A 12,601-nucleotide genomic window follows, 5' to 3' on the forward strand; every position below is an offset into this window, starting at 1 on the left:
TAGAGAAACTGCAAAGAAACTGAAGAGCTATATCTCTGACTCCACAACTCTCAGTTAGCATGTTAAATATTCAACCAGAGTCAACCATGAACTCCTCTCCAACAAAGTATTTTTAAAGTCAGTTGTGAGGCCATCTGTCCAACAGGTAAAGCTTAAAGGCCAAAACTGAGTCGTGCAGTATCACAATGATCCCAAGCACAGCAGCCAGTCTACATCAGACCGGCTGGAAAAGGAAAAAAACAAGGTGTAAGAATGGCCAAACCTCACCCTGCTTGAAATGCTGTAGTTTAGAGTTGTGCATGAACATATGCCCACAAAGATCAATGAACTGAGGCAATATTATAAATAGGAGTGGACCAAAACTTTTAGAGACCGATAAAGTCATACTAAAAATGATTAATGCTAAAGGTGTTAGCAGCTGCTACAAGCTGTTGAATTATGGGGGTACTTTTTTTGACACAACTGTATTTCTAATGTATCTTTGGTTATTTTTAAGTTTCCATTCAAGCTGCAATTGCTAATTAGGCAACATTTTTTATCTTCATCATTTTGCCTTTTAACTCTATAAGATCCAACTGTTTTGTAGCCAATTCTCCTTTCTTCCGATCTGTGAAATCATTCAAGTGCGGAGGAGGTCTGGAGGAGTCATTTTACGTCCTTGTTGTCACTCGCAAAGTGAAGCCAGGCTCTGAGGTTCCCTTTGACTAAACTTTTTTAATCTTTTTTTTATATAAGTGTACAATACCATCACTAAAACCAATTGTTATCAGAGTCACACCACAGCACCTGTGCACCAATTTTGCACTTTTCATTCTGTTCCTTTTGAGACTGAAATGCCACAATTTTCATTTGAAGAAGCAGATGCAGTGAAATGTGCTAAATTACCTTAAATACCACTTTTGCCTTTCACAAGACATGGTAGGTTTGAGGTCAGGCATGAAGGGGCAGGCATATGTGGTCCTTAAAGAACTTTTGGGTGGGGTTTTTCTTTTCTTCCTAAAGTTTGACCCAGGTCTATTTGACCCTGCAAGAACACCATTTTTAGTGTCCTGAAATCTTAGAGAAGAGAGAAATAAAGAAAAGAAAAGAAAAGAAAAGAAAAGAAAAGAAAAGAAAAGAAAAGAAAAGAAAAGAAAAGAAAAGAAAAATGCTTTATTATTGTGGCATGTGGACCTGGGAGGAAACAACACTTTTCCATACTGGGGGGGGGGGGGAAGAACTGCAGATTCCTTCCTCAAGAAAACGCCGCCAGTCGACGTCTATCATACTAAAATAAAACTGCATGAACCAGAGATCTGAAAGAGGTGGAGCTAATACGGGGAGCTGATGGGAGGAGTTATAAAAATCTGAGGTCTCTGATTTCCATTGGTGTTAATAGTTTTTTTTCTCTCTCTTTCTTTGAATGTAAAACTCTGTCATTAACTGAACACCAGCACTTTTCAGTTGGTGCTTTGCTAACTGACAAATGCAGTGTTAGTTTTATCCTGCAGTAAACAAGACTCTGTGTTTTGTCTTTATATGCTATGTTTCATTTTTTTTAAAAGAATGAATATGTCTGGAGATCATTGTCTCTCTTTTCTCTCTGTGTCAGCCTGGGCTTTCAGTGCATTTTCCCAGATGTGTAATGATATATGGCTGTGCTGAACCTGCCCCTACCCAACCAGAGAGAGAGAGAGAGAGAGAGAGAGAGAGAGAGAGCATGTGTGAGGGGGTAGAGAGAAACTCCAGACAGCTGAACTCACTTAGATGTGTTCCTCATGTGTGCTGTAATATGGAAAAGATTTCAGTTCTCTCCCTTCAGCTCACCAAAACTGAGCTCAGTTTAACCCTTTAGCAGCCAGCGCACTCCAACTTCACTGAACCGGATTAGTCTCTGCTTAATGCAGGTCCTTTATAATCAGCGCCATCTATGCCCACTCTGTACTTACCGAGCTACTTGTGCTAATGAATAGCCTGCCATATAAAGTATTTATATGGCAAGCACAACAACATTGGAAATCTGAACAATATCAAAAGATAAAGTCTTCTTTGAAGAAGAACTAAAGAAAAAATGATGACCTTCTTAATCTATATACACATTTAATCTGACCGGCAGAGCTGTCATGTTTACATAGATAATGCTATGTAATCTATCATCTTAATTTCGCATTTTAACATGCTAACATTAGCCATCCTGCAAGATGAGCAGCATATTTCACTGATAGTAATTTGACTGACTAACTGATACTGCATTCCAGACTCAGACAAATGAATAATGTCCATCTTTGACAAAACAAAAATGAAATACTGATATCAGGTTAATAATACACATGATATAATACGATAATAATACTGTAACTATCTGGCTGTAGTAATGATCTGGTTGACAGCCCAACATTGCAGGTAGCAGCAATGTTACCCACCTATAGAGTCTGTAAAAGAAGGATGTAGCTATTAGGATATTGCCCATTGTTTTGTTAAGTCCTATTTTCAACCCTTGAGATCAAAGACATTCAGTACAACTACTCAGTTTTCAAGATGAGTGTTTTCACCATCACCATCATGCTGTTTTCAAACCAGATGTGATGAGAGAGTGGCCGGTCTACCTGTGAAATCAGATGCTTGTTAAGTAAAACTAACTTGGACAGTTCTCCTTTCTGTTTGACCTGGACTGACAAACTGGATAATGTTCTATTCAGTTTGACACAAGATGAGATCAGATGAGAGGGGAGTTTGCTCATAGACTTCTATAGGACCAGAAGACAGAATGCAGTTTTAAGGGACTCCCAAGCTAGCTTCATTCAGACCGAAAGCTTCACTGAATGGACAAAAGTACTAGGTCACCTGCTCATTTTATCTAGAGAAGCTACAATGACTTGGGAACCCTACCATTCAAAGGCATAACATACATTTTCACTGCTATGCAGATGATAACCAGCTTTATCTATCAAGGATATCAGATAACAAACATCAATTAGTTAAACTGCAGGAATGTCTTAAAGACACGAAGACCTGAGTGACCTCTAATTTCCTGCTTCTCAATTCAGTTCCTGACTCCTCCAGTCTGCATGCCCAAGTATCCTTGAGCAAGATACCCAACCCCTAGTGTGAGTGTGCATTAGAAAGTGCTTAACATGGACAAAAAGCATGAATATGTCTGTGATTGGCTGAATGCGACTTACACTAGAAAGCACTTTGAGTGCTTAGCTGAGTAAAAAAGGCACTATACAAGCAATAGTCCATTTACAGTATTTTCTCCATGTGCGAAATTGAAAAATAACTCTGAGAATATACTGCCACTTCATTTTCTTTCTGGTAGTTTCTATCATATTGAACCAAATCTGCACATGCAAAATTTGTGCTTTTTATATATTCACATATGGCAAAAAAAATACGTTTAAAAAATCCTGCAAATGTCATATACGTTTAATAACTTTGTATCATTCTCACTTTAAAAAAGTAAATGCTATAATGTTACATTAGCTAAGATAGAACTAATTAATAACTGTTTTAGTGCCAAAGCAGACTAGACGATGTTCTCATACAATAACTGAAACCTTTTGTATTAATAAACTAAAAAAAAAAAATCCCATGTTTATTTAAACTTCTAAAGAAGAAACTAAATATACTGACATTAACTTGCTTTACTCTTGTATGAGATGGACTTTTTTTTCCCCTCCTCTCAAACCACGGCCCAGCTCTATCTAGCAATTAACTGCCTGCCTTGGACTCTGGTGACATTGTGTGGGGATATTTCTGTCACGTTTATTATGCGTTTGCTGACCAGACTGTGAGTCATGTGGACATGCAGGCAAATCTAACCATGTGTTAGTCCCAGCCAAGGGAGGTGCCCTACTTTGATTTTTATCCTCTTGCCTTCTATTTTTTAAGCGCTTCTCACATTCCTTCTCATCTCTTCAGCTCTTTCTGTGACAGAAGGTTTTCAGAGGCAGCTGCTTTGTTAAAAAGTCTTTTTTTTTATGTGTATTAAGTGAAAGAACCATTCCTTCTGACTCATCTGCTCCACCATACTCACTTGTGTTTCCTGACACATATTTATGCTCTCACCCCACCACCACCACCTCCAAATCCAGCTCTTTGATAACCCCACCTCCTTGTAGTTAAGGTCTAAAATCTCAAGAAATATATTCCAGTGGAAAACAGCCTGCAGATGTGGTAACCTGAGGGAGTGAAGTCAGACAGGGAGGAAGAGACACAAAAGCAGTGGTGGCAGTGAAAGCAGGAGAAAAGAGAGGTAGGAGGGAATACAGGAAAGGACGGAGAAGAAAGGGAAGGAGTGTTAAATATACAGAGACACATCACAAACTTGGCTGAGGTGTTATATAATTTAAAGCACTTGAAGTATATGACTGCTCCTTGGTCTGTCTGTTACTTCTCCCCACCGTTACTTCCTCTGTTACATTTACAAAGTCAGTCAGCGGGGTTAGTAATGCCAGTGGCTTCAGCATTCTGATATGTGCTCGGGCCTGTCGAGCCAACGGGAGCACTTACAGACTCACGCAAATGTTTGCTGTGAGGAGAACAGTGAAGAAAGCTGCTGCAGACAATAAATGTGGACTTTTTTTGCTGGTTCACGTTGCTGATGTTTGTATGATCTGTGAAGAACATGCGAACATGTTGTCTGGAAGGTCAGAGGCTGTTTCCCGCTGTTACCAAGTCCTGTTCTTGTTGATGCCTACTAATCTCATTAAAACCTTTGAAATGTGCAAGCAAACACTCTTAAATCCCAGAAGACTTGATCTCATTCTTTTTGGTTATGATGGCAGAGGTGAAGTTAAAAAATACACACAACAAGTCAAACTTCAATACAGTTGGATTCAGTTCATTTTTATTTATATAGCACCAAATCACAACAACATTAGCCTCGAAGTGGTTTATACAGTCAGGTAAAGAGGCTACAATAACAGAGCAAAAACAGACATTTCTATTGGTTGATATGGTGCAATCAGCACCCACGATTGGATTTGAAGTGAGATGATGTGACGTTTGAGAACACAACTGTTGTACTTAATACACTGAATTATCCTGTGCATCAGGTGACTTGGGTAAACACTGCTGTGGCCCCAAACACTCAGGTAGGTAGACATATTGCTTCTTTAAAGTTTTACATTTTGAACTGGAAAGTTAATTTTCTAGTGGCCTCCAAAGCCTGTGTACCCCTCCATTCATGTTTTAAACTGCTTATCCAACTTAAAGTCTCAGTGTTTTCTAGCTGTTACAGGAGCAAAGTCGAGATGCACAGGTTGCCGGTCCATCACAGGGCTATGTACAGCATTTCTGATCAATTTTATTTTATACAAAATAAAGAAAATGTGCTTTTAAAAGAAAAGTAAAGGATGTGTCTAATTCAGGGTCACGGTGGGTTTGGAAAAAAGGGTGCTGCAGACAGTCCCAGCTGTCACAGGGTGAGAGGTGGGGTACACTCTGGACAGGTCACCAGTCTATCAAGTCTGTCAGAGAGGAGAACATGCAAACTCCACATGAAAAGGCCCCAGCTGGCCTCTTTGCTTTTAGGCTACGGTGCTTACCACCCCACCATCATGCCACCCAAGATATTTCTAAGTTATCCCAAACTTTTGGAAGGTTGGTGCCTTGATCCCTGCCTGCTCAGGTTTCCCGGCTGCATGCCTAACTATCCTTGAGAAGATAGGTGCAGGTTGCTCTCCAAAGCATTCAGTGGAGTGTGAATGTTAAATAAAAAGCGCTTTGTTGTACAAAAAAGTGCTTGCACGAATGCGTGAATAAGGCACGTTATATAAAGTGCTTTGATTGCGCAAATCGAGTAGAAAAGCACTATGTAAGAACCAGTCCTTTTACCATCATGGCTTCCCTGTGATTGGGACACTTCTTGAGAGTAGGTTTGGATGATACTCTAATGACATACTGCATGAAAATAGCAAGAAACAAGAAGCAATCAGAGAGCACAAACTTTCAAGGCAGCTCACTCTCTGGCCAGTATTTACTTTTTAGGGAATAGTATTGTACTTTTGAACTTACTTTAAATCATGGGCAGTTAGTAAAAATAACATATTCTGGGTTCAACTTGAAAGAAAGTAAAAGTGAGATCAGAAGTCAAGTGTCACACCACATTTGGATGCAAACTATATAGTGATATTTAGAATCCACACATGCATGTTTCATTTACTAAATGCTGCTAACAGAGACAAAGTCAGTAGAATTTTATCCATAGTTGAAACTTGAACTAAAAACTTGAACTAAAAACTTGAACGCTCTATCTTATTTGACCTTAATAGAAGAGGTGATATTCTGAATCTCCACATATCACACCCCATGTGTTGTCAAATCAAACAACAGGCATAGGAAATATAGTTTTAAACATAACATCATTATTACTTTGACTTTCAGATTAATCTGTTGGCCTTGGAGGAGAGGTCAGAGGTCAAATGTGACATGACATTTTAAATCTTTCGGTGCTTTCTATACGTTGGCAATGTACACCAGACGTGCAAAAATAATATCTTCTACGCTGTAAGGCTGTTTGTGCGTTTCTGACCAATAATTGTTGGCTATTATTAAATGATACCCCTACAAAGTATTTTTCAGAATTCATTCAAACTTTTTAAGCTTTATAGCTTAAAAAGTTTTCACCTTTATTCTGTCTGTAAACTTTGTTTCATTTACAGACATAATGACACACACTATCAAAAACATAACCTCCTTGTCCATGGTAATAAAGGGGCATTTAAAATAAATCTGGTTTTCACTTGAGGCCAAATTTTTATATTGTGGCTTGCAAAAGTATTCGGCCCCCTTGAACTTTCCCACATTTTGTCACATTACAGCCACAAACATGAATCAGTTTTATTGGAATTCCACGTGAAAGACCAGTACAAAGTGGTGTACACGTGAGAAGTGGAACGAAAATCATACATGCTTCCAAACATTTTTTACAAATAAATAACTGAAAAGTGGGGTGTGTGTAATTATTCAGCCCCCTTTGGTCTGAGTGCAGTCAGTTGCCCATAGATATTGCCTGATGAGTGCTAATGACTGAATAAAGTGCACCTGTGTGTAATCTAATTTCAGTACAAATACAGCTGCTCTGTGACAGCCTCAGAGGTTGTCTAAGAGAATATTGGGAGCAACAACACCATGAAGTCCAAAGAACACACCAGACAGGTCAGGAATAAAGTTATTGAGAAATTTAAAGCAGGGTTAGGCTACAAAAAGATTTCCCAAACTTTGAACATCCCACGGAGCACTGTTCAAGCCATCATTCAGAAATAGAAGGAGTATGGCACAACTGTATACCTACCAAGACAAGGCCGTCCACCTAAACTCACAGGCTGAACAAGGAGAGCGCTGATCAGAAATGCAGCCAAGAGGCCCATGGTGACTCTGGATGAGCTGCAGAGATCTACAGCTCAGGTGGGGGAATCTGTCCATAGGACAACTATTCGTCATGCACTGCACAAAGTTGGCCTTTATGGAAGAGTGGCAAGAAGAAAGCCATTGTTAACAGAAAACCATAAGATGTCCCGTTTGGAGTTTGCCACAAGCCATGTGGGGGACACAGCAAACATGTGGAAGAAGGTGATCTGGTCAGATGAGACCAAAATGGAACTTTTTGGCCAAAATGCAAAACGATATGTGTGGCGGGAAACTAACACTGCACATCGCTCTGAACACACCATCCCCACTGTCAAATATGGTGGTGGCAGCATCATGCTCTGGGGGTGCTTCTCTTCAGCAGGGACAGGGAAGCTGGTCAGAGTTGATGGGAAGATGGATGGAGCCAAATACAGGGCAATCTTGGAAGAAAACCTCTTGGAGTGGAAAAGACTTGAGACTGGGGTGGAGGTTCACCTTCCAGCAGGACGACGACCCTAAACATGAAGCCAGGGCACCAATGGAATGGTTTAAAACAAAACATATCCATGTGTTAGAATGGCCCAGTCAAAGTCCAGATCTAAATCCAATCGAGAATCTGTGGCAAGATCTGAAAACTGCTGTTCACAAACGCTGTCCATCTGACTGAGCTGGAGCTGTTTTGCAAAGAGGAATGGGCAAAGATTTCAGTCTCTAGATGTGCAAAGCTGGTAGAGACATACCCTAAAAGACTGGCAGCTGTAATTGCAGCAAAAGGTGGTTCTACAAAGTATTGAATCAGGGGGCTGAATAATTACGCACACCCCACTTTTCAGTTATTTATTTGTAAAAAATGTTTGGAATCATGCATAATTTTTGTTCCACTTCTCACGTGTACACCACTTTGTGTTGGTCTTTTACGTGGAATTCCAATAAAATTGATTCATGTTTGTGGCTGTAATGTGACAAAATGTGGAAAAATTCAAGGGGGCCGAATACTTTTGCAAGCCACTGTAGCATATTTTGCATTTTCATTATTTACTCAGTTTAATTCAATAGAAAATATCATAAACCTTCAGTTGTTTTGTTTTCTGGTTTGAGTTGGTGTTTTTTGGAAGATGTTCTTCTGTTTCATGAGTTTACTTCACCTTTATTATCTGCAGGCATCACTAACAGCTCCACTGGAAACTGGTGGAAATATCTAACTTGGCATTGTCCAAAAGATCAAAACCCCTACAGAGACAGAAAATGTACACAATATTAATTCACTGAACCGCTGCTGGTGTTAGATCATATTTGGACTGACCCTGGTTAGCTCCTCTCATAGTAAAACTTACACAAAAAAAGCCTAGTGAAGAAGAAATTTGGCAGTGGATGATCGGAGGTGTCAGAATATAAGGAAGCTAATGCTTTACTTATTCCAATTATATCGTCCCATTGTTTACAGTTTTTTACAGACGCTAGGACACATTTCTCAATACTTAGGTCACTTTTGCAAAACTCTTCACACAATCCTCCTAACTGACCGTCAGCTTGGCAAAGCAGTTCATTTCACATTCAAAATGCACTACAACTACCAAAACACTTCATTCAGGTCTCAAATAACCTCATTCTTCCAGAACACTAGCAAAGGTTGACAGCCGACAAACACACTTTGTCACCCACAAAACAATGACCTAAAAAACACTAACAACATGTAGCATTACACAGTGTTTTCTTGTGTAAAACAAGGACACATCTCTGTTTATAATTTCAATATATGTTACTGGAATGAATCAGACATCATGCAGAATTCGTTAATATTTGTTTATGTATTTTTTTATTTTTTTGCACTAAGTAATCCCAAAATACAAGAATTTGTATACACACCATCCACTGATACACATACAATAGTAATGCTAATCTACTCGGTCTTCTCCATTTGGCCACAGGTTCTCATCCACATCACATCTTATGTCATCTAGGGCAATACACCTAGGAAAGAATCTTCTGGCATGCCAGAATTGAAGGAGTTGAAAAATTGAAGGAGTAACACTTGTGTAGATGTTCATCTACAATGAGAATAAGCTGTGGCTGGTTAAACTGCATTTTTAGATTTAAAATATGTTTCAATAAAATATTGTTGTTGAATTTTGCTGTCTTTTCAAGTTTTGCATTGTGTTATTGTTTTGGCCATAAGTTTAACAGTTTTGAAAACAGTATGTAAGCACATGCAAAATGTCCTGTCCGTACAAAGATTGTTGGCAGTTGTTGTGTCTGAGTGAGAAGATAATTCATGAAATTTGAGAGATGTAGTCATTGAATGCATTTTGTGCCAAAACAATGATAACTGATCCTCAGTTTAGCCCACATAGACTTCTGTTGTGCTCACTGTGTGAGGAGTTTTGCAAACGTGACCTAAGTATTGAGAAATGTGTCCTAGCGTCTGTAAAAAACTGTAAGTCAAACTTCTCTGTTGACCTAGAGCTTTTAGTTCAAGTTCAGCTGAGTTTGATCCGGTTCAGTTTTTCCTTCAATGCTCTTGTGTGCAGAAAACGAAAAAGAAGTGCCTGGAATATACGCTGTAATTTAAAAACCTCAGCCGCCCCTGCATGTCTGCTGGTGTGCGTGTGTGTGTGTGTGTGTGTGTGTGTGTGTGTGTGTGTGTGTGTGTGTGTGTGTGTGTGTGTGTGTGTGTGTGTGTGATCAATGTACTGCTTAATTAGTGCTCATATTGCTGTGTATTTCTATCACAGATGACAGCGTTTACCATCACTCTCTGTTTCCCTTAATCTGAAATGTTATTTGAATCTTTCCTCACAGAGATGACTCTGTCGTGTCTCCCTCTGCTTCAGTGAGTTAAAGGTGTGTGTGTGTGTGTGTGTGTGTGTGTGTGTGTGTGTGTGTGTGTGTGTGCATTTCCGCATGTGTGTCTGCCGCTCCTCTTTAATTACCGACTCTCTCTTTTTCTCTGCACCGTTGCTAAACTTCCTGCTGGTGTCTGAGTGTGTGGGCAACATGCCAATGACAGTCTTTTCATTTCACAGAATAGAGTGGCATGGTAGTGCAGTGGTTACCCCTGTCTCCTCACAGCAAGTCGGTCCCACGTTTGAATCCTGGACGGCGCATCTCTGCGTGGAGTTTGCTCCGGGTTCTTCCTGCAGTCCAAACACATGCAGTTAGCTGAGAATTCCAACTGACTGTGCGTGTGACACGATCTCATATCTCATGTTGGTGTTCTTACTGCATTATCTTAATAATGTTAGTCCAGGATCAACATTTCAGCTGACCAGTGATGTTGTTGTGAAGTCATAGCTTTGCAATGTGGGTAAAAGATTTATTCGTTTTTTTAAAAATGCTTTTGTTTATATAAAACTCTCTTCTGGAACAAATGGTAAACATTTCAAGTGTTTTCTTTATTCATTTATAAAATGTAATAAATATGAAGCTTTGTTTGCTGTTAGCCACATTAACTCTGGTGCTGTTTTGCTTGCAGCTTGGGATTCAGTATCTTGAGTACTTTGACCTGCAGACTGGAGCAAACCAACAACCTATGATGATGCTAGACCTTCTTCTAGAGCCACCCACAAAAGTATTAGATTTCTATTTAGATCTGGAAGGTCCCTGTTTGATCATCTCCCCATGAATCATGTGTTGCGGCGTGCACAATCGCTAGATTTCATTGTAATTGTATAAGAAACGTCCTTTCGCAGCAGTCGAGCATTAGCATGAGTTTCTGCATAGGTTCCTGTGTTAATATTTTATTTCTGTGGCACTACACATCGCTCCTTTAAAGTCTTGTTGTTGTCATATTTAATAAAAATCCTGTCCTTTGACTCTAATCTACTGTCATGGTGTTTCAGTTTTGTAGACTAATGCTGAAATCCCTCTCAGATTTAGTGTGGGATATTTTTATATAACAACCATCCTGCTCAAAACTTTTCTAAGGTTTACATGAATATCTTTCATTTTTCGTCTCCAAGTGTTATCAGGTGGTCTCTATAATCTGGTGTTCTGCAATCAGGAATGCAATAGTTCAATCTTGATGCACAAGATAGCAAATCTTTGCACTGATCTCATTGATCTTGTGCAGTTTTCCTTATCCGCTGGCTGACAGGTAGGCAGCCAACCCTGACACGACAAAATGTACTTACACTTACATCAGGAGTGAAATATGACACACACTGACCAAACCCAGTGAGGAAACTACTGAAACAGCCAATCAGAGTGAGGCACAGCTGGAGAAGTCTGTCTGCAGGCCCGGCTGGCAGCACTGTAGGAGACAGAAGAGGAGCAGATTCAAAATGGCTGAAGATTTTTTTCTTTTTTTACACATCTCCAAGAGGAATACATCAAATCTGGCTTGAGTTCAATTCACGTTCAAATTTTGCCACAAAGGCATTTTTGCTCAAATAGGCTTCATTTTACTTGAAAAGTGTTCTCTCAGCTAGTTACCACTGCATAATGTACATGCTGCCCTGCCCGTGACCCTCACAGAGATTTTCTTTTTCTTTCATTTTTATAAAAAAAATCCAAAAAATGATATTTTGAAAGCAAATACAATGCATATATTTGCAGGAGTGGCCTGCAAATACGATCAGCTGTTTCTCTTGGAGCATGGCTGTACAGAGAGAAAAAAGGCTGATGATGTGGAGCTTGGGAGCCATCTTTGATTTCCTACGCAGACTGTCTGCTCCTCTCCAGCTACTTGGGATCCTCAGCAAACATGAGAACGTAACTCTGCAGTGAGTGGGAGCCCTGCCATCTTTAAAACATATTTGATCTCTCTTTCTCCCTCTGTCTCTCTACTGCCCCACCTCTTCTTCTTCTTTGCTGTCTTTCTGTCTCTGCAGTGTAAATTGGATAAATAAAGAGTTAAGGTGAGGTTGTCGGGAGTGTCCAACAGTTACTTTTAAAAAAAACACACACACACATATCTGCTGCACAAGGGGAATACGGATAACACGTCGGAGAAAAGGAAAGGAAGAGGCCAGAGGAGTGCACTCTAACAGAACTGTACCAGGATGTAATCTGGTGCCTTCTTAGTATTGCACTGAATGACCAAACAAGCATTTTAATGCACAGACAGAGAGAATGGAGTACAGGTATAAAACTCTATCATAAAGCTCATATCTAATCATGTCTAACATAACAAAGATACCCCCCATCCACCTACTGGTCTGTGAATTGTGAACTTGTTTAAACCTGCATTTCATGATTGCTTTTGGCCATAGGATAAAGTGTTGTGCACTTTGCTTAATCAAATGGACAATGAATGTGTGGCATGAGGCAG

This window comes from Rhamphochromis longiceps, linkage group LG22, assembly GCF_057381845.1.
Source record: "Rhamphochromis longiceps isolate RC_006_pf linkage group LG22, R_longiceps_female_GT1.1, whole genome shotgun sequence".
In the NCBI taxonomy this organism is placed as follows: Eukaryota; Metazoa; Chordata; class Actinopteri; order Cichliformes; family Cichlidae; genus Rhamphochromis; species Rhamphochromis longiceps.